Source organism: Sabethes cyaneus, chromosome 2 (assembly GCF_943734655.1).
Source record: "Sabethes cyaneus chromosome 2, idSabCyanKW18_F2, whole genome shotgun sequence".
Lineage (NCBI taxonomy): Eukaryota > Metazoa > Arthropoda > Insecta > Diptera > Culicidae > Sabethes > Sabethes cyaneus.
Window position 1 is genome coordinate 119,537,704 of NC_071354.1, and position 26,613 is coordinate 119,564,316.

The 26,613-nt window shown below is 38.7% G+C and overlaps 2 pseudogenes; both read right to left on the reverse strand.

The window, feature by feature from the left end:
• Window positions 1-16,696: 16,696 nt before the first annotated feature.
• LOC128735935 (protein yellow-like) lies at window positions 16,697-17,670 on the reverse strand (annotated as a pseudogene).
• A 2,682-nt stretch (window positions 17,671-20,352) lies between these two features.
• On the reverse strand, window positions 20,353-25,443 carry LOC128735936 (protein yellow-like; annotated as a pseudogene).
• Between the last annotated feature and the right edge of the window lie 1,170 nt (window positions 25,444-26,613).

Sequence of the window (26,613 nt, forward strand, 5' to 3'; positions counted from 1 at the left end):
ATGCTTACGGATTTTACTATACGTTGCAGCAATTTGACAGAAAATGCATGGAAAAACTGTCAAATTACCGCAACGTAGTAAAATCCGTATGCATTGTGTCTGGGCCTTAACTCTTATGAAAAGTCATTCTATAGATCATTACACGGGAGCTCCTAACCACTTTTGACAGCACTTGGTGGTTTATTTACATGGTGTGAAAGTTTGAATTGAGTTTTCTATCTTTGTCCGGCAGATAATGATAAAAAATTATAGTTTTTATTGTGCTTTGCAGCTGTACCTGGATTTTATTCGAAATTATTTTCTCTAATGCCAACGTATATGACAAAACAAAATAGCAACATTGGAATTGTCACTCTTTCTCTTTCTCACTCACAGCATTCGCATTGTCGCACTTTTTGTGCCAGTCGCACTTTTAGACTGCGGTGTCCAGTAAGGTGCAAAATGCGGGATATTTAAGAGAAAGCACCTTACATGCATTTTAAAGCACCTGATGCAGTAATCCTTCACGAAATTTCAAATCGAAACCGCTGGATGTGACAAAAAACATGTAAACAAACCACCAAGTGGTGTCATTTGACGGCAAAATGACGTCATCGCAAAATGATCTATTTGAAATTCACGTGGCTTTCACGATGATTTGATGTGAATATCAGATCATCTCAAAGTGTTTTACCCATCATGGTTTTGCAATTGACTACACAGCAAAAAATTTGATGACAATATTACATCAAAACGATGCACATCACTCTTTCCATCCGTTTGTTGAATATTACACGAATATGCTTTATATAGAATGATGTACACAAAATCGTGTAATGGAAACAACGTAATGACAAAAATGTAAAAAAGACGATGTACTTAACAATGACGTAACGACAAAGATGTAAAAAAAGTCGATGTACTAACAATAACGTAACGACAAAGATGTAAAAAAATCGATGTATTTAACAACGACGTACCGATAAAGATGTAAAAAAATCGATGTAATTAACAACGACACGGATTTCTTTCAAATAATGTAACTTAGACAGATTTAACAAAAGGGTGAATGTCGCAAATGTAAACAAAACGAATGAGAGTTATTCTTTGCTGGACCAGCATAGGAAAATCAACTCTCACTCGGTTTGTTTCCATTTGCGAAATTCGCCCTTTAGTTAGTTCTATCTCCAGATTTTATACATGACATATTTATTCAATATTTAATAATCTATACCTATAAAAATGGATTTCTGTCTGTCTGTCCCTATGTTCCTTATAGAATCGAAAAATACTGAACCGATTGGCGTGAAAATTTGCAAGTAGGGGTTTTTGGGGCCAGGGAAGATTCTCTCGATGGCAAAAAACCCGCCCCCATGAAGAGGGGGGGGGGGGCTCCCATACAAATCTATGCCTATAAAAATGGATATCTGTCTGCTCTATGTTACTTATAGTATCGAACACTACTCACAGAGAACAGACATCCAAGCGAAAGGTCCCTACTTGGATAAAACTTATGTCAAATTAGTTGGGAAACTATAGTGATGATGTCGCTGAAGGCGCATAAAATTCTATACTAAACTCACAACAGCTAGCTTCTGGCGCTAGCATAACGCTTATTGTCCATATATACTAGCGCCAGAGGAGCCAAAGGTTGTCAGTGTGCAAATCAAAAGAATCATTTAGTTGGGAAACTATAGTGGTGGTGACGCTAGCATATTAGGTGATTTTAATTTAAAATTTTATCCAAGAATTCCCAAAAAATTTGTTCCTGAATGGATGTCTGTTCTCTGTGCACTACTGAACCGATCAGAGTGAAAATTTGCATGTAGGGGTTATTGGTGCCAGCGCTTCATACATCCACAATTTGAGAGCGTTGTCCATTCGCCTGGTGTTTTCAGCGTTGGGTGCTGTATATCCAAAGATCCCATTCCTGTCGAAATCCGCAGCTATAGTACCGCTCACGGCGAGGACCACCACGCACCTGGAAGCAATGTCTTCGGCCGAGAACGGAAGCATGTATCGAAATGTACTCCGATTGTACCATAGTAGACATAACAGCACAGAGAACAGACATCCATTCAGGAACAAATTTTTTGGGAATTCTTGGATAAAATTTTAAATTAAAATCACCTAATATGCTAGCGTCACCACCACTATAGTTTCCCAACTAAATGATTCTTTTGATTTGCACACTGACAACCTTTGGCTCCTCTGGCGCTAGTATATATGGACAATAAGCGTTATGCTAGCGCCAGAAGCTAGCTGTTGTGAGTTTAGTGTAGAATTTTATGCGCCTTCAGCGACATCATCACTATAGTTTCCCAACTAATTTGACATAAGTTTTATCCAAGTAGGGACCTTTCGCTTGGATGTCTGTTCTCTGTGATAACAGTATGATTGAGGGTAGCCTCTCGTGCGATCGCGTACCCCGTAAGCCACCTTGAACGCGTTTCGAACGCTCTAGCTTGGTGATGACACAGAGATATTTTGATATTGCTATTGCAGTTGAAAACCGTAATAATCGACTCGCGATATTCGCTTTTATTCTTGTTCTGTGTGTCGCAGCTACGTCGCACGTGGTGCGCTGTGATCGCACATTGATGCACTATACAGCGCACTACGTGCGACGTAGTTGCGACACGCAGAACAAGAATAAAAGCGAATGTCGCGAGTCGATTATTACGGTTTTCAACTGCAACAGCAATAAGTTAAATAAGAGGTGGATTCGTCCCAAAATTGGTGTACGTGGTGCTGTCCTTCTTCGGCCTGCCTTTCTTTTCATATTGCCGTTTTCGTTTTTGTGGTGTAGCTACACCGTTTGGTGCTGCACTTTTCGCTGGATAAACGAACGCTCGCGGTACAGCAGCAGTGAAGTGGTATGGGTAGCACAGAGAACATCCAAGCGAAAGGTCCCTACTTGGATAAAACTTATGTCAAATTAGTTGGGAAACTATAGTGATGATGTCGCTGAAGGCGCATAAAATTCTACACTAAACTCACAACAGCTAGCTTCTGGCGCTAGCATAACGCTTATTGTCCATATATACTAGCGCCAGAGGAGCCAAAGGTTGTCAGTGTGCAAATCAAAAGAATCATTTAGTTGGGAAACTATAGTGGTGGTGACGCTAGCATATTAGGTGATTTTAATTTGAAATTTTATCCAAGAATTCCCAAAAAATTTGTTCCTGAATGGATGTCTGTTCTCTGTGTGGGTAGGTTGATATTTTCCGATCTGCACCAGCTACACTCTCTTTTTTTCTGGTGCAGAAAAAGTGTAGCAATGGTGTAACACAAAAATCGAAAACGAACAGGTTTGGTGCAAAAAAGCTACATCGGTGTAGCCTCGGTGTAGCTACACCGCAAAAACGAAAACGACAATAGAATGTGTCTGAAAAAAGATGGAAAAAGAAAAAAACTACAAGGTATACAGCCCTAAGGGTTGTACGAAAGGGTGACGTAGGACTGTGTCATATAATACTCATTACATTGATAACATGTTTTAATCGATGAAGTATAACCACAGAGAACAGACATCCAAGCGAAAGGTCCCTACTTGGATAAAACTTATGTCAAATTAGTTGGGAAACTATAGTGATGATGTCGCTGAAGGCGCATAAAATTCTACACTAAACTCACAACAGCTAGCTTCTGGCGCTAGCATAACGTTTATTGTCCATATATACTAGCGCCAGAGGAGCCAAAGGTTGTCAGTGTGCAAATCAAAAGAATCATTTAGTTGGGAAACTATAGTGGTGGTGACGCTAGCATATTAGGTGATTTTAATTTGAAATTTTATCCAAGAATTCCCAAAAAATTTGTTCCTGAATGGATGTCTGTTCTCTGTGGTATAACTTTATGTCTGATCATTAAATCAAAGACTAATGCAAACTGCATTTATGGCATATGCATGTTTGAGTATCTGTGAGTATCATTGTTTGAGTGTTTATTTGTAAAAGAAGAGCGAAATGTTCTGATTTAATTCTTCAACGGATTGAGGCCATTCAACGTAAATTTGTGCGTTTCGCCCTACGACTTTTACCTTGGAATGATCCTCTAAATCTTCCAAGTTATGAAGATCGGTGTAACCTTATTAGTCTTGATACCTTGGTACTACCACAGAGAACAGACATCCATTCAGGAACAAATTTTTTGGGAATTCTTGGATAAAATTTTAAATTAAAATCACCTAATATGTTAGCGTCACCACCACTATAGTTTCCCAACTAAATGATTCTTTTGATTTGCACACTGACAACCTTTGGCTCCTCTGGCGCTAGTATATATGGACAATAAGCGTTATGCTAGCGCCAGAAGCTAGCTGTTGTGAGTTTAGTGTAGAATTTTATGCGCCTTCAGCGACATCATCACTATAGTTTCCCAACTAATTTGACATAAGTTTTATCCAAGTAGGGACCTTTCGCTTGGATGTCTGTTCTCTGTGGTACTACGGCGTGAGGTTGCCAAGGCTACCTTTATCTCCGATATCCTAACATCATATATTGACTGCCCCGACATTCTACAACTGCTGAACATAAACATCCGCCGTAGAACTCTTCGATCCCATGCTTTTCTCTACCTGCCTCTACTCTACCTGACGTACCAACTACGGTAGAAACGAGCCTCTCAGTAGCACGTGTCGTGTTTTTAATCAATGTTACAGTGTGTTCGATTTTAATTTATCTCGTACCGTTTTAAAAGAAAAAATTCGTCGTGCCTTGAAATAAATGTAACTATTATTAATCATGTTATAAGTAAATTATTACTCCCAAGCTCAAACTTTTGTACTATTAGTATTTAATGCAATGTATTCCTAGTTTTAAGTGTTAAAAAAGCTATGTATCATTTGGTGGAAACTGTCCCAGGTAACCAATAAGCATTTCCAATGCAATTTAAAAGCAAGCCAATAAGCATTTAAGTTGCCTTAAATGCTACTTAAATGCTATTTTGGCAAAATATGCGGCTACTTTACTGCTAGCCCTCTAATAGTGCTGACAATGCTTATTTCTAGCTAGTTACCAACAAGAAGAATTTAAATAGAATTGTGGATGCCAATTTACAACAGTTATGCAGTCAAAAAGCTGATAAACAACAACCTGCAGTATAAAACGCCAGGGATGCTAATAAATGGCTAATTTACTGCTTATTTTAATGCTTATTGGTTACCTGGGGTTGGTACAAAAAGATAGAAGATTTTGTGCCTACTGGAGAAAGAATGTCAAAGCTGTTCCACTCCAGCGGGCTTTTCCCTTCTCAAATAAATAAATAAATTGAATCAATGGTGGTTTTGAAAAAACCGTTTGAAATTGTTTGGTGGCCCTGAAAAGAACTATGTTTAAGCTGATAGCACTTCTTAAAAATCAGTACTATAATTACTGTTGCCAATATATAGATGGATGTCGCTATTCGGTCCTTTAGACTCTAGGATGATGGTTGCCCGCTAATACAGGAGTGATAGGAAATACCAAATCACTGTAAAGTAGAAATGGATTAGTTTTATCAAAATACTGACCGTCCGTCAGTGCGATCTTGCGATAAATAAACAGACGGCGAACCTAGTGTGCTATTTTATAGTCACTGGCACTGCCGTTGCTACTTGTAAGCTAGTGCAGGTGTGGGAGAAACCAGATCGGCTGCTGCTGTACTATCCGTACTCTACCCTAGCCATACACATCATCATGTAAATAAATATTATGCAACAGGTCAAAACAAAACACAACTCCGACCGTATTGAGACACACGGCGGGCACCGAACGCAAGCACCAGCGCCATGCATACACTTCACAAGTGCACGCATTCTGCTGAGCTGGCTCTCCGACCTGTCGGTGGCCTATGTGACTCGGTGTAAGGATTCGAATTACAATTCCAGAACCAAATGTAACGAACAAAGTATCTTTCTGTCCCAGTAGTCTATCTCTTTTTAGCTTTAAGAATGCATTTAGAATAAGGAAAATATCGATATGCATTACCGATATTTTCCACCAAAATTTAACTATAAAAGTAAACCCTTCAAATAATAAAGCAAGCCATTCTGACTTCAGACTTAGAGTACTCAATGCGACCCCAATCGGGCTATCGCCGACGGAAGAAATAAGTCCCTTGAGCAACCCCGAGATCCATTGATGTACCACGGGCTATTGCTAAAAGTCGAATAGTTATAGTAAATCTCGGTAAACCGTCCGCTTCGGTAAATGTAAAACGAGTAGTGAACAGTGTACTTTATACTGCTGCTGCTCAAATAATTATCCGTATGGAACGTTAACCATTTAGAAAGTGTAGAAAATTTTTTCCATTTTTCAATTTACTATAGCTCTCATAAGAACTGTTTAAGACCACAAATGCTGCTGAATTTACTGCCAGTCAGTCGTTCCGTTTCCGTTTACCATCAGTGTAGGTTTACGGTAATTGCGATCGAAGTTGCCGCCAAAATGCCATCGGCTTTGCCTCCAATTACCATTAATGTTACCACTAACAACCAGTGTTGCTGCGAAATGTCCTTGGTCTTGCCACCAATTGCCATCCCAAGCCCTTGGTTTGCCTCCAATTGCCGGTGTTTCCGCCGAAATTCCATCGTTTTTGCCTCCATTTGCCATGTTGCCCCACCAATAGCCGTCGACGGTAAATACTGACCGTCCGTCAGTGCAATCGTGCGATAAATGAGCAGACGGCGAACCAAGTGTACTATATTATAGTCACTGGCACCGCCGCTGCTACTTGTAAGCTAGTGTAGGTGTTGGGGGAAACCAGATCGACTGCTGCTGCTGCTCAAATGATTATCCGACGCTGAATGAGCAAGCATTTTCCATGTTTACCATGGTATAACGCAAAATGTAACGTTAACCATTTAGAAAGTGTAGAAAAATCTTTCCATTCTTCAATTACATTAGTTCTTATAAGAACTGTTTAAGACCACAATGGTCTGCTGCTGAATTTGCTGCCCGTCAGTCTATCCGTTTCCATTTGCCTTCAGTGTTGGTTTGCGATAATTGCCATTGAAACTGCCGCCAAAATGCCATCGGGTATGCCTCGAATTGCCATTAATTGCCGCAAAAGCCCTTGGATTTGCATCCAATTGCCGGTGTTGCCGCTAAAGTGCCATCGTTTTTACCTCCAATTGCTGTCGGTGTTGCCGCCAAATGCCGTTGGTTTCGCCCCCAATAGCCGTCGATGATAAATACTGACCATCCGTCAGTGCGATAAATGAGCAGGCGGCGAACCAAGTGTACCATTTTATAGTCACTGGCACTGCCGCTGCTACTTGTAAGCTAGTGTAGGTGGTGGAGGAAACCATATCGGCTGTGTCGCATCCAAAGTCCTTCCTCTTATTGCCACCCATGACGCAGCACGCAGCAAATTGCTAAAGCGTCTTTCGTCCACGAAAATATCCAACAGAATGAGTCTCACTGCCAAATGACTGTTCGAATCCCAACGATTGGAAAGTCCCTCTCTTTCTCTTTCCAACGACCTATCTTTCTCCTCCCAACGGCTTATCTTTCTAAAAGTGCCTACATACAGAGTGGCGACACTAGAAAGATATTAAACATTGCATATATTCGAATAACATGTCGTCACTCTGCTTAATACGTACGCTATTCATACTCTTTTCCGATGTTCGCTCTGCACAAATCAACGTCATGCTATCTCAGTCTAACTCGAAGGTTGGAGATACTTTCCGTCGACTGAGAAGAATGTGCCATCAAATAGGCTCTCAATTTCCGAACCGATCGTTATTGCAAATCGGCTCTCCGCGTCAGAGCTGCCACGAATACAGATATTTCTCTCACATGCTGGTGAGTTTCGAGCATTTGTACACTCTAATTTGTGGATATGCAAATTAAACTTTAATCTTACTTAGTTTTCATTTATACTAATCCATGTCATACATACTACAGGCTGCTGCTGCTTAAATGATTGTCCGACACTGATTGAGCAAGCTATCGAACAATTTCGCATGTCTGCGACGGGGATAATACAAAATGTAACGTAAAGTGCATCGTGTGGGATTCACGTTGGCCATTTCCCGCTGATTCCGCTTGTCTTCGGGGTCGGTGTTGCCGTCAATAGCCATCGATGTTGCCAATTGGATTGGAAAAGGGGTGTGGCTTACAAAGTGGTCTCAAAGGTTATCATTTGGATCCAAATCCTTTGGTGTATCTAATTGTCGTCCGTGCCTGTGAAGCTAGGCGATCATAAGGGAAATGTATGGGAAAATTCGACCTTAAAACTTTACACACATTTTCACTACAGCGTATAAAAAATTATTATTAATATGTTACTATAAAATTGTTGGACATTTTATCTATCCAACGACAGATTAACTGTTTTGTTTCGTTCAGTAGTATACTAGCTATTAGCGTTTGAAATATTTCATTCAAACGTTACACTTCTATTTTTCGTTTTTACAAAGTGCTACCACAGAGAACAGACATCCAAGCGAAAGGTCCCTACTTGGATAAAACTTATGTCAAATTAGTTGGGAAACTATAGTGATGATGTCGCTGAAGGCGCATAAAATTCTACACTAAACTCACAACAGCTAGCTTCTGGCGCTAGCATAACGCTTATTGTCCATATATACTAGCGCCAGAGGAGCCAAAGGTTGTCAGTGTGCAAATCAAATGAATCATTTAGTTGGGAAACTATAGTGGTGGTGACGCTAGCATATTAGGTGATTTTAATTTGAAATTTTATCCAAGAATTCCCAAAAAATTTGTTCCTGAATGGATGTCTGTTCTCTGTGGTGCTACCCAGTCCCAGTATAGTAAACAAAGACGTTGTCCTACGTCAAAATAAGTTTTCGTTCTAACATGCTAATGGCGAATAGTCCGTAATTGGTAGAGCACCCTCAATCATCACGTTCCATCTGTTGGAATTCCATTTGAATGAAGACTGTAAAGTACACTCAAAATAATCCGCACATAACTAATGGAAAATTTCCATTATGAAAATCCTTATGATTATTATGTGCCACATATAAACACAATCCGCCCAGAAGTACACATGAAAATTATATGCATAGGAATCAAGGGGTCGGACACTCAGCACATAGTGCCCGGGCACTGCAGAGATATCAAACGGCACACCTCTAAAGCCTTATAAAAATAACATTTATAGGGCTTTACACACCTCCGATTCAATTTTACATATGAAATGGGAGCACTGCCAGTTGTCAAAATCATCTCGCACGGTTGCCAGATCTATCAGATTTTAACGAATTTAACAAATCTTGCAGTTCGGCACTTTCGGTACAGCATCGGCACAGTTCGGCTTGTTTCAAGTCGCCTAACATAAAAACGGTTGTGCCGAGTGACCGACCCCTTGATAGGAATAGTATATGCAAATTTTAAAAACACATAAATGGTAACTGTTTGGCACTTACTGGGCACATGGAAAAAATCTATGTGTGAAAATCATAGAAACTATACGAAAAGTTTTCTCAGTGAGGGTAGAAAATATGTCATCCTATTGATTCTAACTAATTATCAATTGATTGAGGTCTAATATTGTAATGGGCTTGGATAAGATGAAATGCATAATTAACACAAATAGTTTGTGGTATTAATGTGTGTGAAACCGCAACTGGTAGTATAATGTCCCCGATAATAAAAATAGAAATAAATTATTTTCTGTTTCTGTTTGCAGCACGAGGTGGGGCAGTTAGAGCCAAGTCTGTCCGGGGCTGAGATAAGGTGGTTGTGATAATGATAAAAGAATCCTTGCGGATAACGCTAGCGCCATAATGCGTTGGTGATTATGGATTAATGAGGAGGAAGAAGAGTGACAGAACTTGGCTCGTTATAATTGTGTAGGGCAGAAGCACCGGTTTTAGCCATAGTACCTGTTTTGGCCATACATATATTTAAGTGTTAATTGATGAAATATATGGCTAATAATACAACTTTAGATGCAACTAAATCAAATTTCAGATATTTTTCCATATAACTTATATGAAAACTAATATTAGAAAATTATTATTTTAGGAATATTGCAAAAATAAAAAAGGACTCCCTTAATTTCCCGCATAATCAATTGCCAGCATAGTACGACTGGAACTTTCAGTACATAACATTTATTATCTAAAATTATTTTATTTTCGTTGGGTTTTTCCATATGGTATAATGGATTATTTCTCAAACCATATCGATTATATAATAAACGTAAATAAGTCTTTTTTATATAAAAAAAGCTTTTTAGTCATAGGAGGCCAAAAACTTTCGCTGTGCCGCTTTTGGCCATACGTCATAGCGTTTTCATATTTCATATGCCCGTTTTCGCCATACGTAAAATCTATTGATATTTAGTTCTGAAAATGTGGTCGTCGGGTTCCAAAATTTGTTTTTTTCTTACCGCTGGAAGGCACAGGCAGTGAATTACTAAATTGAGTAATTTATTACACTCAAGTCTTTTTTTACACGGTTTGTTTTTGTCGATTACTCGAAAACGGTGCAGCTAAGGAACTATTTACAATCTACGTGAGGAATGTCGAGCTACTCCCAAATGTACTGAGAAATAAATAAATGGTTTCTAAGTTACCCCGTTCTTAATACTCAAAAAACTAAACGGTGTAAAAAAAGTACTTGAGTGTAATAAAGTTATTGATTATTAGATATTCTTTGTTCAAAATATGATGGCTTCATCGAAAAACATTGCCTGTCAGGTGTGCAATCAAAGTATCTTCAGAATATGCGAGCCATAAAAAATACGGTATCTAAGGTCTACCGTACGAGTGGCAAGTGGCAGAAAACCACAATACGGAGTACCGGAACGATACTGTCCAAGGAGAAGGAAATGATTGTTTCCTGGCTTATTAAATGCTACGTCGCGATTTTATAGCGCAGCACCGTACGTAGTTATTCAATGTGAAGGATTTTCTTACCAGAAACTCTCGGGATACTCCAGGATTAAAAGAAGATTTCTCTCTGCATAAGGTCTTGGTCAAAGAGAACGGGGTTGGATGACCACTAATAATTTGAAAAGCCATATGAAAGCCATGTAAACACTAGAATATATTAAATAAACGGTACATTTAGTTTTCTCAAAGGGAAGTTCAAGTTTTGCTTTCATATCTCGATAGGTTCTAATGTTCCTCGATTATATAAGATTGTATACTACATCACACTTTAACATAATTACCCTTATTCTGCGAGGCGAGTGACGTGACTATGTTGCAGTCACCGCGAATCAGGTGACAATTGTCACCTAGGTGACTCACCTTGTCACTTAGGTGACAAGGGTTTCTTACCTAGGTGACACGATTGTCACTTAGGTGACTCGACTCGCCGTGGCGAGTCACGGCGAGTGACAATTGTCGTATTGAGTCATGTGACTCGCAGAATAAGGGTGAATGTTAGAAAATAATCTATTTCTAGAATAGCATAATTTTTTTTGTTTATTTTCGCTATAAGCGACGATTCCTGTAATCTCTGGGATTAAGTGGTTCAAACAACAGCATCTTCAGAAAGGCTAATTACTTTTGGCCTTACGATACCTAGTGATAATTACTCACGATCACAATATTTAAAGAAAACTATGTTTGAAATCCAGATATCAAAAGGTTGTTACTCCCTTTTCAAATGTTTGAAGGCAATTCATCAGTATATTACAATATCTCAACAATCTGTCCTATGTAAAGCTGAAAGTTGAATGCCAATTTTTTGCAGTCGTGGTTTATGATAAACGCTTTTGTTTTACAGTATCGTAAATCGGATAATATTGTTTCACTGATTGCATCCATAGCAAGCAATCAAATAAAACAGAAGTTGTTGAATCATCGGTCATGAAAATTATCCAAAAGATTTCCCATACTTGTTTATATTACTGCAAAAACGGATTTATAACTGAAAACTGCTTAAAGGATTAAAAATAATTTCAAATAAACTTAAGCATAAAGAAAAAGTGATTCTCGTTTTGTATATTTAAAAAATAAATAATTCAGTAAAATAGATTACATGACAGTTTAACTTGTTTTGCGATACTTTTTCAGCAGGGTGGCCAAAATAGGAACACAGAGTGGCAAATAGAAGAACACTATGGCCAAAACAGGAACCCAGCAGAGGTTTTTCAATCGACAAAAATTGAAACAAAAAAGCATATTTCCATCAAATAAACCTGTATATTACGATGATTAAGACTAAAATTATCCGTTGATGATGTGTAAACATATTTAGTTTATTAGAATTTTATAAAACATGATCAATATCCTTGAAAGTTTGCCAAACTATGGCCAAAACTGGTGCTTTTACCCTACTTGGTGAATATAGAATAAGATGGCTTGTACTTATCTTGTTTTCTCCTTCCTTTGTTTGTTTCCTCGTCTTGTTCGTAGTCGATCTTAATTAAGACTAAAGCAAGCTCCACGCCGGCCGTCCTCTCCATCGTTGTCACCAGTGCAGTCATCTGTGGCTGATCTCTTGCCTCCCCTCACGACAACATTGTTGCCGTGAGAAGAAGCGATAGAGATCAGGCAGAGAAAGAAAAGAAAAGAAGAAATTTTTAGTCAACATGTTGATCGCAATTTTCGAGTTAGTAATATCACGAGAATTCTATGTCTGTCCATCACCTATGCTACTACCGACTAACTACTCGCTAGGATGGACGCTACTCATCTCCCAAATACCCATGTCATCACGATTGACCCAGCGCTGTTCAATAACCTATGCTCACTAAAAACCACAGCCGCCTCTTTATCTACCGTCTTTGCAGTATTGTAGCTGTTGGCGTAAATTTTCGAATATTTTGTGCGGAATATTATTCAAGAGCAATATTATCGCTCAGAACTATCGAAAAACTACTTGAACTTCCGAAAAATAGGGCAGATGCGATATAATGAGGACTGGTACTCGCTCGTATTATTTCTGGTGGCATTAATTGCATATTTGTAGCGGTAGTCAACCGATTTGTCGGTATGCTCTTCAGACCGTGGTCAATTGAAATGATTCTGTAACTAAGAAGGGATGAGGTGTATCAAGAAGAACTTCACTTGGAGATATGTATATATGCCGTGTTAAGTCTTAAGTGCAAGCTGTCACTGAAGCAAGACTTAATAAGATGTTAACGACGTTGATAATTCTGTGAGGATGGTATTGAATCGAAAAAAAATCCTCATACCATGGCCATGTATTATGTACTATGACCCCATTTAAGGAAGTGGGAATGATGGTATATTGAGGACAGCCCTTCGCTATCGCTTGAATCAGCCAGAGAATCGAATGCCTGTTTTTACTTGAAGAAGTTTTAACTCTAAAAAGATTTAGTTAGAAATGGAATTTCAGTTGAAGTCTGCCAGCATTGGGCAATGGACAGAACAAAATATATATCGAGGCTATAAAGCTTTTCGAGAGATCCACTAAGTCCGACCGCGACGACAGCCGCAAGAATGGAGAGGAACAGGCCGCCGGTGAGTTGCCACCGTTCGACTTGATGGACTCTCCGACAGAGGCTCATCAGCATTAGGAGGGCCCTTGGGAGACAAACAGCGTCATTCATGATCATTTTATGTTGTTAGTTGAATACCGTTAACGCGGTTAGTCACAAGACATGCAAATCATTCTAATAAAGGAGGGAAATAAGAAAAAAAAATAATTATAATTAATTACATCCAAAACAATACAATAGAGGTGACAGTAACAGCAACGATAGCAATATTAGTAATAATAGTAATAACATAGGAAACTGACACAGGAAACACAGCTACTGAATATAACTTCTTGCCCATTAATAATTGTAGTTTGGCAGCATAGGTATAAGAAGAATTTCCGACTCATCATAGAACACTCAAACATATATTCATTCGTACCTATACACCCATGCACACTCATACATGCATACACATGTATACATGTACGTGTGTGTATATTTTTCAGTGCTGTGCTGTCCATAATCGCATAACAGCCACAAATTCTATGGCAATCTCATAGAAAATGTCTCGATTACGCAAATCATTTTTGAACACTCGTTCGTTCTAACTAGCGATAATTTTTAATTTTCATGAGTAAGTCAAAATCTCATGAATGGTGGGTAGGATTTGGTTTCAGTTTTCTAGAGAAATTTCTGTGCATACCAGCAATTCATCTAGGGAACTGAGTAAGCCCTCCCGGTGCTTCGGCCCAAACGGATTGAATTTAAAATCAAATCCGTTCGATTTCGCTCCATTCCGCTTTACGAGACACATGCTACACATAAAGCTAAATTATGCAATACTATACTACATACTACACATATATCTAACTTAAACTATGTATATTACATTCTACATGCGGAATAGGCGAATTCGACCAAACTAAGAGCTACCGTTCGCTACCTGGTTGTGATTATTGGAACTACAAAAGAAGTGCAATTCCCAAAATGCTTGCTGGCACCTATATGGAACTCGACTTTAAATGTAATATTTTATTGAATTAACAACAGTGGGAATGATGAAAATGGATAATAAAGGTAAGAAAAAGCATTACCTTTCATTTGATATATATTGTTTCTGTTTCGGGAGATTATTAGAGCTTCGCAAGTGTATTTATGTTTACGAACTGATAGGTTATATGTTTGGTTCTTTGCGCAGATGATGCTTATCACGAAAATAAATCCGTTAGCATTTGAAAACACATTGGAAAACACTGAAGACTGAAAATAATTGGTGATTCTCTATCCAGGATATGTAAACTTTACAGCTGACTCCATGTACTTTTGTTTCATGCGGTACAAAATTAAACATTAACATTTTTCTGCCATAAAGTTAATTAATTCGAATATTTTCACTTACCTTAACGTAGATAAACAAATTTCTTCCAATATTTCGCTATCTAAATTCCTGACAATTGAAAGGGTTAATCAAAAATTGCATTTTATTTCAGCTTTTTTCAAAAATGTATGGAGCTTGACAGCGATTTTACTTTTCATCACTTTTTTTATGCAGCGCCTCTAAGCGGGCGATAGCTTGTCAAAAACGCCTATTAAGTTTAGGATTGTGCCGAAGTGCGCGACAAACCACCTACCCATGGGAGGGAAAAATAGAAATAAATTATTTTCGATAATAAATAAAATGATTATAAATGATCGTTATAAATGAACAAAATTAAAATATTGTTGTTAAATGCCCAATTTTACCCAACTACATATTAAGAAGAAAAAAAACACTCCCACATTCAACCACTGGCCGCATCTATTAATCATTCCACAAATAGAGCCTCTGTTTCGTGGGTAATAAACTTTTTCCCTATCATGATTCAAATTCAAACCCAAATGGATTGAAATATGAACATTTCGCCCGAGTAGTAGGATTAGGACAAACCAAGATTTACCAACGATGTAGTCGATTACTCACTGGATTCGGAATAAGTTACCACAGAGAACAGACATCCAAGCGAAAGGTCCCTACTTGGATAAAACTTATGTCAAATTAGTTGGGAAACTATAGTGATGATGTCGCTGAAGGAGCATAAAATTCTACACTAAACTCACAACAGCTAGCTTCTGGCGCTAGCATAACGTTTATTGTCCATATATACTAGCGCCAGAGGAGCCAAAGGTTGTCAGTGTGCAAATCAAAAGAATCATTTAGTTGGGAAACTATAGTGGTGGTGACGCTAGCATATTAGGTGATTTTAATTTGAAATTTTATCCAAGAATTCCCAAAAAAATTGTTCCTGAATGGATGTCTGTTCTCTGTGAAGTTACTCCAACACGGAGAAGAATGTATGGCAAAAACAACCATATTTTAGGTTGCTTCAACCAGCTTTTCACATTGAAATTTGCGTAAATATACACTTGGTTACTTTGACAAACCGCGATGCTTGAAATTAACTAAAATATTAGGTTGTTTTTGCTTTAGGAATTAACTTCAATTCAACAAATATTTGTTTGAAATAACCAGAATCTTGGTTGTTTGGTTTTGACAGTTGATATCTTTTAGGTAATATCAACCAAACTTTATAATTTGATCTAAACAGATTTTAGTTTAAGGCAAACTGATTCGTCGTTTAAGTCAAACATTGAAACGTTTGAAACAAACTAATATTGCATTTTGAAATAAACCTGAAATGAACGTTAAATGTAACCAAAAATGTTGTTTGCAATAACCAAGAAATTTATTGAAACAATTTTTGCGGTTTTAAATATACATATGCATTGCCGTTGCAGTTTAAAACCGGATTCGGCATTCGGTTTTATTGTTGTTCTGTACGTCGCAAGTTGTGTGCTATATAGCGCATCACTGTGCGATTACAGCTCACCACTTCCGACTTAATTGCGACACACAGAACAAGAATAAAACCGAATATCGCAGGTCGATTACTACGGTGTTCCACCACAGAGAACAGACATCCAAGCGAAAGGTCCCTACTTGGATAAAACTTATGTCAAATTAGTTGGGAAACTATAGTGATGATGTCGCTGAAGGCGCATAAAATTCTACACTAAACTCACAACAGCTAGCTTCTGGCGCTAGCATAACGCTTATTGTCCATATATACTAGCGCCAGAGGAGCCAAAGGTTGTCAGTGTGCAAATCAAAAGAATCATTTAGTTGGGAAAGTATAGTGGTGGTGACGCTAGCATATTAGGTGATTTTAATTTGAAATTTTATCCAAGAATTCCCAAAAAATTTGTTCCTGAATGGATGTCTGTTCTCTGTGGTTCCACTGCATCAGCAATATCTTATAAGTGTATTTTCGGAAGACGAGACAATTTCATGAAAATAAAAAGTAATAAATAATCACTAGTTTTAAATTTATGTCAGCAACCTGTCGCTGGTGACCCAAATCGACTGCTTCGGCTTCCGGTCCACCTTGAGATCATTCGAGTACGTCAGCTTGTACGGGTTCTTCTCAACAACAGCCAGATTGTTACGATTGCACGATTTCGCCAGATCCCAACAATTAACGCCGCTCTGCTGGACCAAAGAGATAAACTGAACGTCTCGTTTTTGCCACCTCGGAAGTAGACGAATGACCACCCTTGTCTCGGCTTCCGATCAGTTTAAAGGTTTTACCAGGCCAAAGTCTTGCCAGATTGTTTCTTTTTCTTGTACCGGTGCAGGAATTTCGAACGCCGTAAAACTAGACATCGGATGATAAAAAAAACATACGATAACCATCACGATGAACTGGCGAAAGGGAAATCCTAAATATTCCATCCGATCAATGGAAGTTCAAATCAAAATAGTTTGCTCTCTGGCGAAAGGATTTTGAAATTGTATGAATAGTTGCTAATACTCTGACTTTTGAACTCACACCAACTAAAAACGTTGATGCCGAAACGCGACAAGTCGGCCACATAGGCAAAGGCATCGTTACACTGACCATCCTGGATGTCCACCACCATATTCATATTCAACGAGTACTGCCAGACTTGATCTGAAAGCAGAACGTACGTCAACAGCACCATGTCGGTGTGGAGGTCGAAGGTCAAGCACTTTGAGAGTACAAATTTGCTGCAGAATTGTTAGTGGGTCGATAACTCCGGTGTCCAGAACCCAAAGCCGATCGCATTTATCGACGTAAATTCGGTACAATGAAACCAACTTGCTACAGTCCGGATTCTCAGAATCCGATTGTGGGGAGTGGTGTAGAAGCTCCACCCCGGAAGCGGACTACAGGGAGAGCTGGAATTTTCTATCGGTGACGGCCTATAGGATAAAGTCGCAGGAACACCAGCATTCCAGCGGGGAGTAGTGATGCAGACGCGATTGATATCTCGTTGCATGACGGAATATACATGCATCTGCATGACACCGAAAAGTCGTATGGAAAATCATGTAAGAAAACGTGAGAAAACGGAATGAATAAATCTTTAATGAATGTTACTTGTTTCGGAACCTACCTCCGAGTATTCATACACGACCCAGGACAAACTGTATTTCCCACAAAAGCTTTATTTTTTCAGTCTTCCACTTGTGACGACGAACAGATCGCGAAAACGCGACGACCTACACGGCAAAAAATAATGACATCACCGCAATTTAAATTTTGGTTGGAATAAACATGTTTATGGTTGAAAATAAATAAACTTTTAGTTTGGATCAACTGATATTTAATTTGAAACAATGCGAGATAATCAAGTTGAAATAATGTGTAAAAGTCATTACTTTCAACTAGATTTGTGGATTTAATGCAAACAAAATTCGATGTTAACGTAATCAAAACTATAGTTTGGCTCCAACCAAATATATGGTTGTTTTAAACTAGCCACATTTGTAAAAGCAAACTAAGAACAAGTTTATTTTGAACTATCTTTAAGGTTGGTATTTGCGTAACCATAAATTTAGTTTATTTATACCAACGGTTTGTGTTAATTTAAACTAACACCTCAATTTGAATTTAGGTAAAATAACTGCATTTTGCAACCTAAATTTTGGTTGAAATAAACAAGATTATGGTTGAAAAAAGCAAACTTTTAGTTTGAATCAACCGATACTTATTTTGAAACAACGCGAATTAATAAAGTTGAAATAATGTGGAAAAGTCGTTTCTTTCAACTAGATTAGTGAATTTAATTTAAACAAATTCCGAAGTTATCGTAATCAAAAATTTAGTTTGGGCTTCAACCAAATTTATGGTTGTTTTAAACTGGCCATATTTTTCTCCGTGAAATTAGTACCATGGATGGTTGTGCCTGTTAAACTTGGAAAAAGGTGTCACGTATTTGCGGCCTCTGCCAAACCAAATACAACAGTTCAACGGGTTGAACTTATTTGTCTTCATGGGTTTCCGAATTTCAACACGTAGCTGACGCGTTTCACGTACGACGACGAACCAACATGATGATGAGATCACTACGTGCATGATAAAATAAAAACAAATCCGTCTTTGCGACTGACGAATTCTCCGGGACCAACCAAAACACAATTTTCGTTTGTTTAGTTGGTCGTTCTATTGTGGCTCTGGCTTCGCACTTATAATGAAAGTGCTGGAGTTTCCAAACGAAAAAAGCGTACCATTTTTCGTGGATCATTTTGATAAGAGTTCGCTGAAAGAAGTGCTTCAATGCAGCACCGGCTGCTAGTTGCAATGCGTTTGATTCCTCCATTTCGCATAGGAGCGCGAAATTCCGCAAGATAATAATCAGACGGATTTCGCCCGTGCAGAAGATTCAGTCACCACCATTCTGACCATTGAAATTAAAGTAAACGCCAGCAAAACTAATCAGATCGATTATCCCTGGGCGAAAACAAATCACAAACTGGCTGAGCAGCGGAATTCAATCGGGACGCCTTGAGCCGGATTAAAAATGATTTGCTCCACTGTCTTCCTTCTGTCGCAGCAAGATAGATGAATTAGTGAAGTCGAATGAAGCTGAGTTGAAGGAATTGGCACAGGATGAAAGTTTCAACTGACCGGCGGCGGCGGCTATAAATACGCTCCAGTATTTATTTTTATTGTACACCAGCATCCGGTCGAAGAGGAAAACGTTGTGTACACTGGCATTACTCAAACCAGGTAAGCTGCCGGAAACAGTCGATGAGTATTTCAATAAGCACTACAATACTGGAAAGAAAACCGAAAAATATATTAAATTTTAATAAAATAAATATAATTTTTATTTAAATCTTAATATTTACGATATCAACGTGCGCGAGATGACAAAAGCACTTGCGTGAAAACGGTGAAAACAAAAGCAATATCCTTCTCTTTTTTTCTCACACAAAAACCAAACTTCGTAGTCGCGAATTTCCCTCACGGAGAAAAATGTATGGCAAAAACAACCATATTTTAGGTTGCTTCAACCAGCTTTTCACATTGAAATTTGCGTAAATATATACTTGATTACTTTGACAAACCGCGATGCTTGAAATTAACTAAAATATTAGGTTGTTTTTGCTTTAGGAATTAACTTCAATTCAACAAATATTTGCTTGAAATAACCAGAATCTTGGTTGTTTGGTTTTGATAGTTGATATCTTTTAGGTAATATCAACCAAACTTTATAGTTTGATCTAAACAGATTTTAGTTTAAAACAAACTGATTAAATCTGTCAAGTCAAACATTGAAACGTTTGAAACAAACTAATATTATTTTTTGAAATAAACCTGAAATGAACGTTAAATGTAACCAAAAATGTTGTTTGCAACAACCAAGAAATTTATTGAAACAATTTTTGCGGTTTTAAACATACATACGCATTGCCGTTGCAGTTCAAAACCGAGTCTACCATTCGGTTTTATTGTTGTTCTGTACGTCGCAAGTTGTGTGCTATATCACTGTGCGATTACAGCTTACCGCTTTCGACTTAATTGCGACACACAGAACAAGAATAAAATCGATTATCGCAGGTCGATTACTACGGTGTTCAACTGCATCAGCAATATCTTATAACTGTATTTTCGGAATACGAGACAATTTCATGAAAATAAAAAGTTATAAGTTATCACTAGTTTTAAATTTATGTCAGCTACTGTCGCTGATGACCCAAATCGACTGCTTCGGCTTTCGGTCCACCTTGAAATCATTCGGGTACGCCAGCTTGTACGAGTTCTTCTCACCAGCCAGATTGTTACGATTTCGCCAGATCCCATCAATTAACGCCGCTCTGCTGGACCAAAGAGATAAACTGAAACTGAATTGTTGTTTTTGCCACCTCGAAAGTAGACGAATGACCACCCTTGTCTTGGCTTCCGATCAGTTTAAATGTTTTACCAGGCCAAAATCTCGCAAGATTCTTTTTCTAGTACCGGCATTGGGACTTCGAACGCCGTAAAACTAGACATTGGATGATAAAAAAGTATAAGGGTCCATGCCTAGTGGCACGGGCGCAGGCTTGAAGTAGGACTACGAATGTAGAGCAATTCGTCTCCCAATCGTAACACCGGACAGAGCATTTCCCACCAATTTAAGCCGTTCTGCTTCCGCGACCAAAATTTGGGTTTTCTAGCTTATTTAATATTCTATTATAGCAGCTTATTGTCAATTGCAAGTAAAATTGTACCATCCAAAGTGCGATATCGCTCATAAAAGTGCTATTTTGCATTAAATCGTTTCGGTATCTTCGGCGCACTTTTTCGTTATCTTCCAAGCAATAAGTGCGCCGAAGAAACCGAAACGATTTAAGCTAAAATAGCACTTTTATGAGCGATTGCACACTTATTGATTGGACAATTTTCCTTGCAATTGACAATAATAGATCGATGTTTCGAATCCAACACGGTCGGCGTAATTTACACTCCACACCAAACAATAACCGGCTGCTGCCGAGTTTTACCACCTTTGCCATGTCCAGAAAGGGAGATAAAATCGTAACTCTCATTATTATTTGTAACTCAAACAACGCGAAAATGATGCCGTTCGCAAAATCAATTCAACTGCTTCATATACTTATTCAGTAGTTCTTAAAAGAACTGATTGTTTTCTACCAGCTGTTAATAATACGAATCGAAGAAATTTACTGCTTGGCAGCAGCTTTCTTCGGACCAGATTCTCCGTTAGAACTTCTTTTGGCTTTAGAGTTTTCGATGCCTTTGCTATGGTCTTCATTGACTTAGTAATCTTGTTTCTCGCTAGCAAGTTTGGTAGGCGAACGAACCGGAAGCGCCAGTTCTTTGCTTGGACCAGAAAATTTTCATCTCTTCATAAACAAATTCGTTCGTCCTAAAAAGGACGTGTTGTGGTAAATTATGTGGTTGAAAATCCGGCCAGCAGAATGGCTTGAATGTTTGAAACAACACCTCCCAGGTGACAATGGTTACCGGACAGAGCATTTTCCATTGACTCAAGCTCTTCCGCTCCCCGCAACTATTTGGTTCTAATATAGCTGATAATAGATCGATGCTCCGGCAACCAACGCGTTCGGCGCACTCTACACCAAACAATGATCCGCTGCTGCTGCTGCTGCTGCCGCTGCGCTGCGTTTTACTAGTTTGTCTTTGCCGAGTCCAGTGAGGGAGATACAATCGCAACTCTCTGCTGTCTGTTCGGCACCGTACCGATGCCAATGCGAAAATGATGCCGTTCGCCGGCTTACTTCTGATTATATACCAGAGCAAACGGCAGCAAGTTGTAACAAAGGCGGATCAACGTAGGGTAGAGAATCATAGACACGAAAGAAAGGCGGTACAACGTACAACGAAACCGTACATTGTTTGAACAAAACCGGTGTCCGGTGGTTCCTTAATGAAGAGCTACCAGTTTCTGCAGAGCAACCTAATATGAAGCATCGTCTTCATGCCACCGAAAACCAGTGGAAAGGCCGCAAAGCGCGATAGGAAAAAGAAGAAGAAGCCACGCCACTAGGAGAGCAACGCTATTTTCTTTCATTTAATGCCGACAGGGATGGCACGGCAACGGGCATGGCAGACGTGCACTCACAGTTGTGTGTGGTTGTGCCGGGTGAGTTTGCCAAGCGCGCCGTCTCGGAAGGTACCAAAGTATAGCGGCCTATAGTAAATGTGTCTTGTCAGGCTTCTGTAACTATACAATTAGCCCTTTTTAGGGCCTAATATATAAATGAAGATGCAATTCGATTTTCTCACTAAACGCTTTGCCTAGAATTACGAAGTGGCGCAGTTTTCTTTTCAAAGAATTTTGCCAGGTAATGTGGCTTTTCCGTTTCATGCTTTCCAGAAAGAATCACGAAGTGGCATAATTTTGCATATGTAGGTAGGTATATGATCAGTTGTATTCAGTAAGTATGTTATAGTACAGGACAATTATTCAATAACTTTTTCTGCTCATTAACGAATGCTTTTATTGAAACTGCTTGCTTTTATTGAAACTGTTGGAAATTGGTGTGGAACTTTTATATTTAATAATTTGGCTAAACTATAATGGTCTTTTCGACTCCATAATGGATCTGTTGTGGGAAAGTTGCTGGAAAGAAGGCAACTTATTAAAACAAAATGAAACTGTGAATGCTTGCATCTGTTTGTTCATTTGTTACAATAACCTGATGCTTTTAACATGAGTTCGCAATATTTGTCGTAATGCCGTTTAAACATCCAATTACTGTACGTGTTAAAGCTTGGATAAATAAACTGCCAACTTGTCATGTGCATTTTTAAATGAGGAATATCATTCATGAGAAAAATCAATTCAACTGCTTCATATACTTATTCAGTAGTTCTTAAAAGAACTGATTGTTTTCTACCAGATATTAATAATACAAATCGAAGAAATTTACTGCTTGGCAGCAGCTTTTTTCGGACCGCATTCTCCTTGGAACGACTTTTTTTTGGCTTTGGATCGTTATTCTCGGTACCGATGCCCATGCGAAAATGATGTGGTTCCTCGGATTACCGTTGGTTATATATCAGAGCAAACGGCAGCAATTTGTAACAAAGGCTGATCCACGTAGAAAAGGGAATGGCAGAGAAGAAAATAAGGCGTGATTTTGTACGTTGTTTGAAGCTTCCAGTTTCTGTAGATCAAGCATCGTCTTCATGTCATGGCACCGACAACCAGTGGAAAGGCCGCAAAAAGCGATAGGAAGAAGAAGAAGCCACGCCGCTAGGAGAGCTACGCTATTTTCTTTCGTTTGTTGACTACGGCTCAGTCAAGCATAATATCAAGTTATAGTGAGTGTGGCTGGCTGCCGGGTGAGTTTGCCATGCGCGCGCCGTCTCGGAACGTACCGAAACAGTCACCAAAGTACAAATACTCATAGTAAATGTATCTGGTCAGGTTTCTGTAACTATCCAACAATTAGCCCTTTTTGGGGCCAAATATATACATGAAGATGCAATTCGATTTTCTCACTAAACGCTTCGTCTCGAATTACGAAGTGGCGCAGTTTGCTTTTCAGAGGATTTTGCCATGTAATATAGTTTAAACATTACTGGCGGGCTCGTACGTTCATACTTGATAAACTTCCAATTTGTCATGTTCATTTTAAATTGAGGAAAAATGTGAGAAAAATCAATTTAACTGCTTCGTACACTTATTCAGTAGTTCTTAAAAGAACTGATTGTTTTCTACCAGATACTAGTAATGCAAATCAAGGAAATTTACATCTGGGCAGCAGCTTTTTTCGTGCCACCTTCTCCGCTGGAACGACTTCTTTTGCTGTGCCTTTGCTGTGGATTCCATTGGCTTAGTAGATTTTTGTTCGGGGGCAGCCGCATATTTACTCCAGTAGTACAGCTTTAATCGGAGCCACCTTTACAGCTGTTAGCAAATTTAATTTGTTATCGTCCGTTTTATCAACCTTGAACGAATCGGAAGCGCCTGCTCTCTTTGTTTGGACCAGCTTTTCGACAGCTACCTAATTTCAAAACCATTTTCACGAATGTGACCAAGCACGACCATTTTCACGAATGTGAAACGTCACAATTGTGGCTGGCGGCGATTTACTTGAAGACGGCTTGCAGCGAAGATCCGTTGATTATTCAGGGCATTGCTAGCAGCGAAAACCATATCGTTCGCTGGCGGACGAGTCGATGGCTTCTTCGGTTTGTTGGCGTCTCGCTCAGTGAATTTGGATGTCTTCGATGCCTTATTCCGGAGAAGCAGCAAGCAGCAACAGCTAAAGCCTAACAATTTTCGAACGGATTCTATTACAAGGCGTAAACTAAATACAATCAAAGGAAGCTTAAACCATAGCTCATCTCGTATATATTTCTGTCATCTGTGCTTGGGAAGCATTGACGTGGGGAGGGAAAAAAATGAAAATATTGAATTAATGAATGTTCGTCTAATATTTTCTTAATTATTACATGTCTGTTAGGGAAACATGTAATAAACTATGTAGAAATGAATTTTTTGAAAAATTTCCAATCGATTGATACCAATATCTCTAGAATCTATTGAGGGATGACTGAGTTATAAGCGTGTAAACCATAACCACTTTTCGTTACATGTTCCCTTTTCGTTTTTCTGAAGTGCACCCCAATATAGAAATCAAAGAAGTAGTCCTACTTCAAAACAAACATACGATAACCATCAGGATGAACTGGCGAAAGGGAAATCCGAAATATTCCATCCGATCAATGGAAGTTCAAGTCCAAATAGTTCAATTGCTGACGAAAGGATTTTGAATTTGTATGAATAGTTGCTAATATTCTGGCTTTTGAACTCACACAAACTAAAAACGATGATGCAGAAACGCGACACGTCGGCCACGTAGGCAAAAGCATCGTTACACTGACCATCCTGGATGTCCACCACCAGATTCATATCCAACGAGTCCTGCCTAACTTGATCCGGTAGCAGAACGTACGTCAACAGCGCTTTGTCGGTGCGGAGGTCGAAGGTCAAGCACTTTGAGAGTACAAATTTGATGCAGAATTGTTAGTGGGTCGATAACTCCGGCGTCCAGAACCCACAGTGGATCGCATTTATCGTCGTCAATTCGGTACAATGAAACCAACTTGCTACAGTCCGGATTCCCAGAATCCGATTGTGGGGTGGTGTAGAAGCTCCAGTCCGGATGCGGACTACAGGGAGTGCTGGGGTTTTTTTTATCGGTGACGGCATATAGGATAAAGTCGCAGGAACACCAGGATTCCAGCGGGGAGTAGTGATGAAGACGTGATTGATATATCGTTCCATGACGGAATATACATCCATCTGCATGACACCGAAAAGTCCTATGGCAAATCATGTAAGAAAACGTGAGAAAATGGAATGAATAATCTTTAATGAATGTTACTTATTTCGGAACCTACCTCCGCGTATTCATACATGACCCAGGACAAACCATATTTCCCACAAGAGGTTTATTGTTTCAGATTTCAGTTTTCCTCTTGTGATGTGACGACGAACAGACCGCGAAAACGCGAGCGACGCGACGACCTACACGGCAAAAAATAATGACATCATCGCAACTTAAATTTTGGTTGGAATAAACATGCTTATGGTTGAAAATAAATAAACTTTTAGTTTGGATCAACTGATATTTAATTTGTAACAATGCGAGTTAATCAAGTTGAAATAATGTGTAAAAGTCGTTACTTTCAACTAGATTTGTGGATTTAATGCAAACAAATTTCGATGTTAACGTAATCAAAACTTTAGTTTGGCTCCAACCAAATTTATGGTTGTTTTAAACTAGCCACATTTGTAAGCGCAAACTAAGAACACGTTTGTTTTGAACTATTTTTAAGGTTGGTATTTGCGTAACCATAAATTTAGTTTATTTATGCCAACGGTTTAGGTTGATTTAAACTAACACCTCAATTTGAATTCAGGTAACATTAACTGTATTTTGCAACCTAAATTTTGGTTGAAATAAACAAGATTATGGTTGAAAAAAGCAAACTTTTAGTTTGGATCAACTGATACTTAATTTGAAACAATGCGAGTTAATAAAGTTGAAATAATGTGGAAAAGTCGTTTCTTTCAACTAGATTAGTGAATTTAATTTAAACAACTTCCGATGTTAACGTAATCAAAAATTTAGTTTGGGCTTCAACCAAATTTATGGTTGTTTTAAACTAGCCACATTTTTCTCCGTGCTCCCTTTTTCGCCTTTTTCACGTAAACCAAATCATTTTCATTGAACTGCTTTAAAATTCCGCCCATGTGGCGTAAAATAGCATGCTGCGAGCAAAATATTACACAAATTGCACGTAAATGATGATGTGCATCGATTCTATGTAATATTGCATTTATTTGTGTAAAAATTTTACGTCGAAACTGTGATAATATTACACGAAGTTGACGTACAAAAAAATGTATGTAATTTTACACGACTGTGCGGAATATAACATGATGATGTAA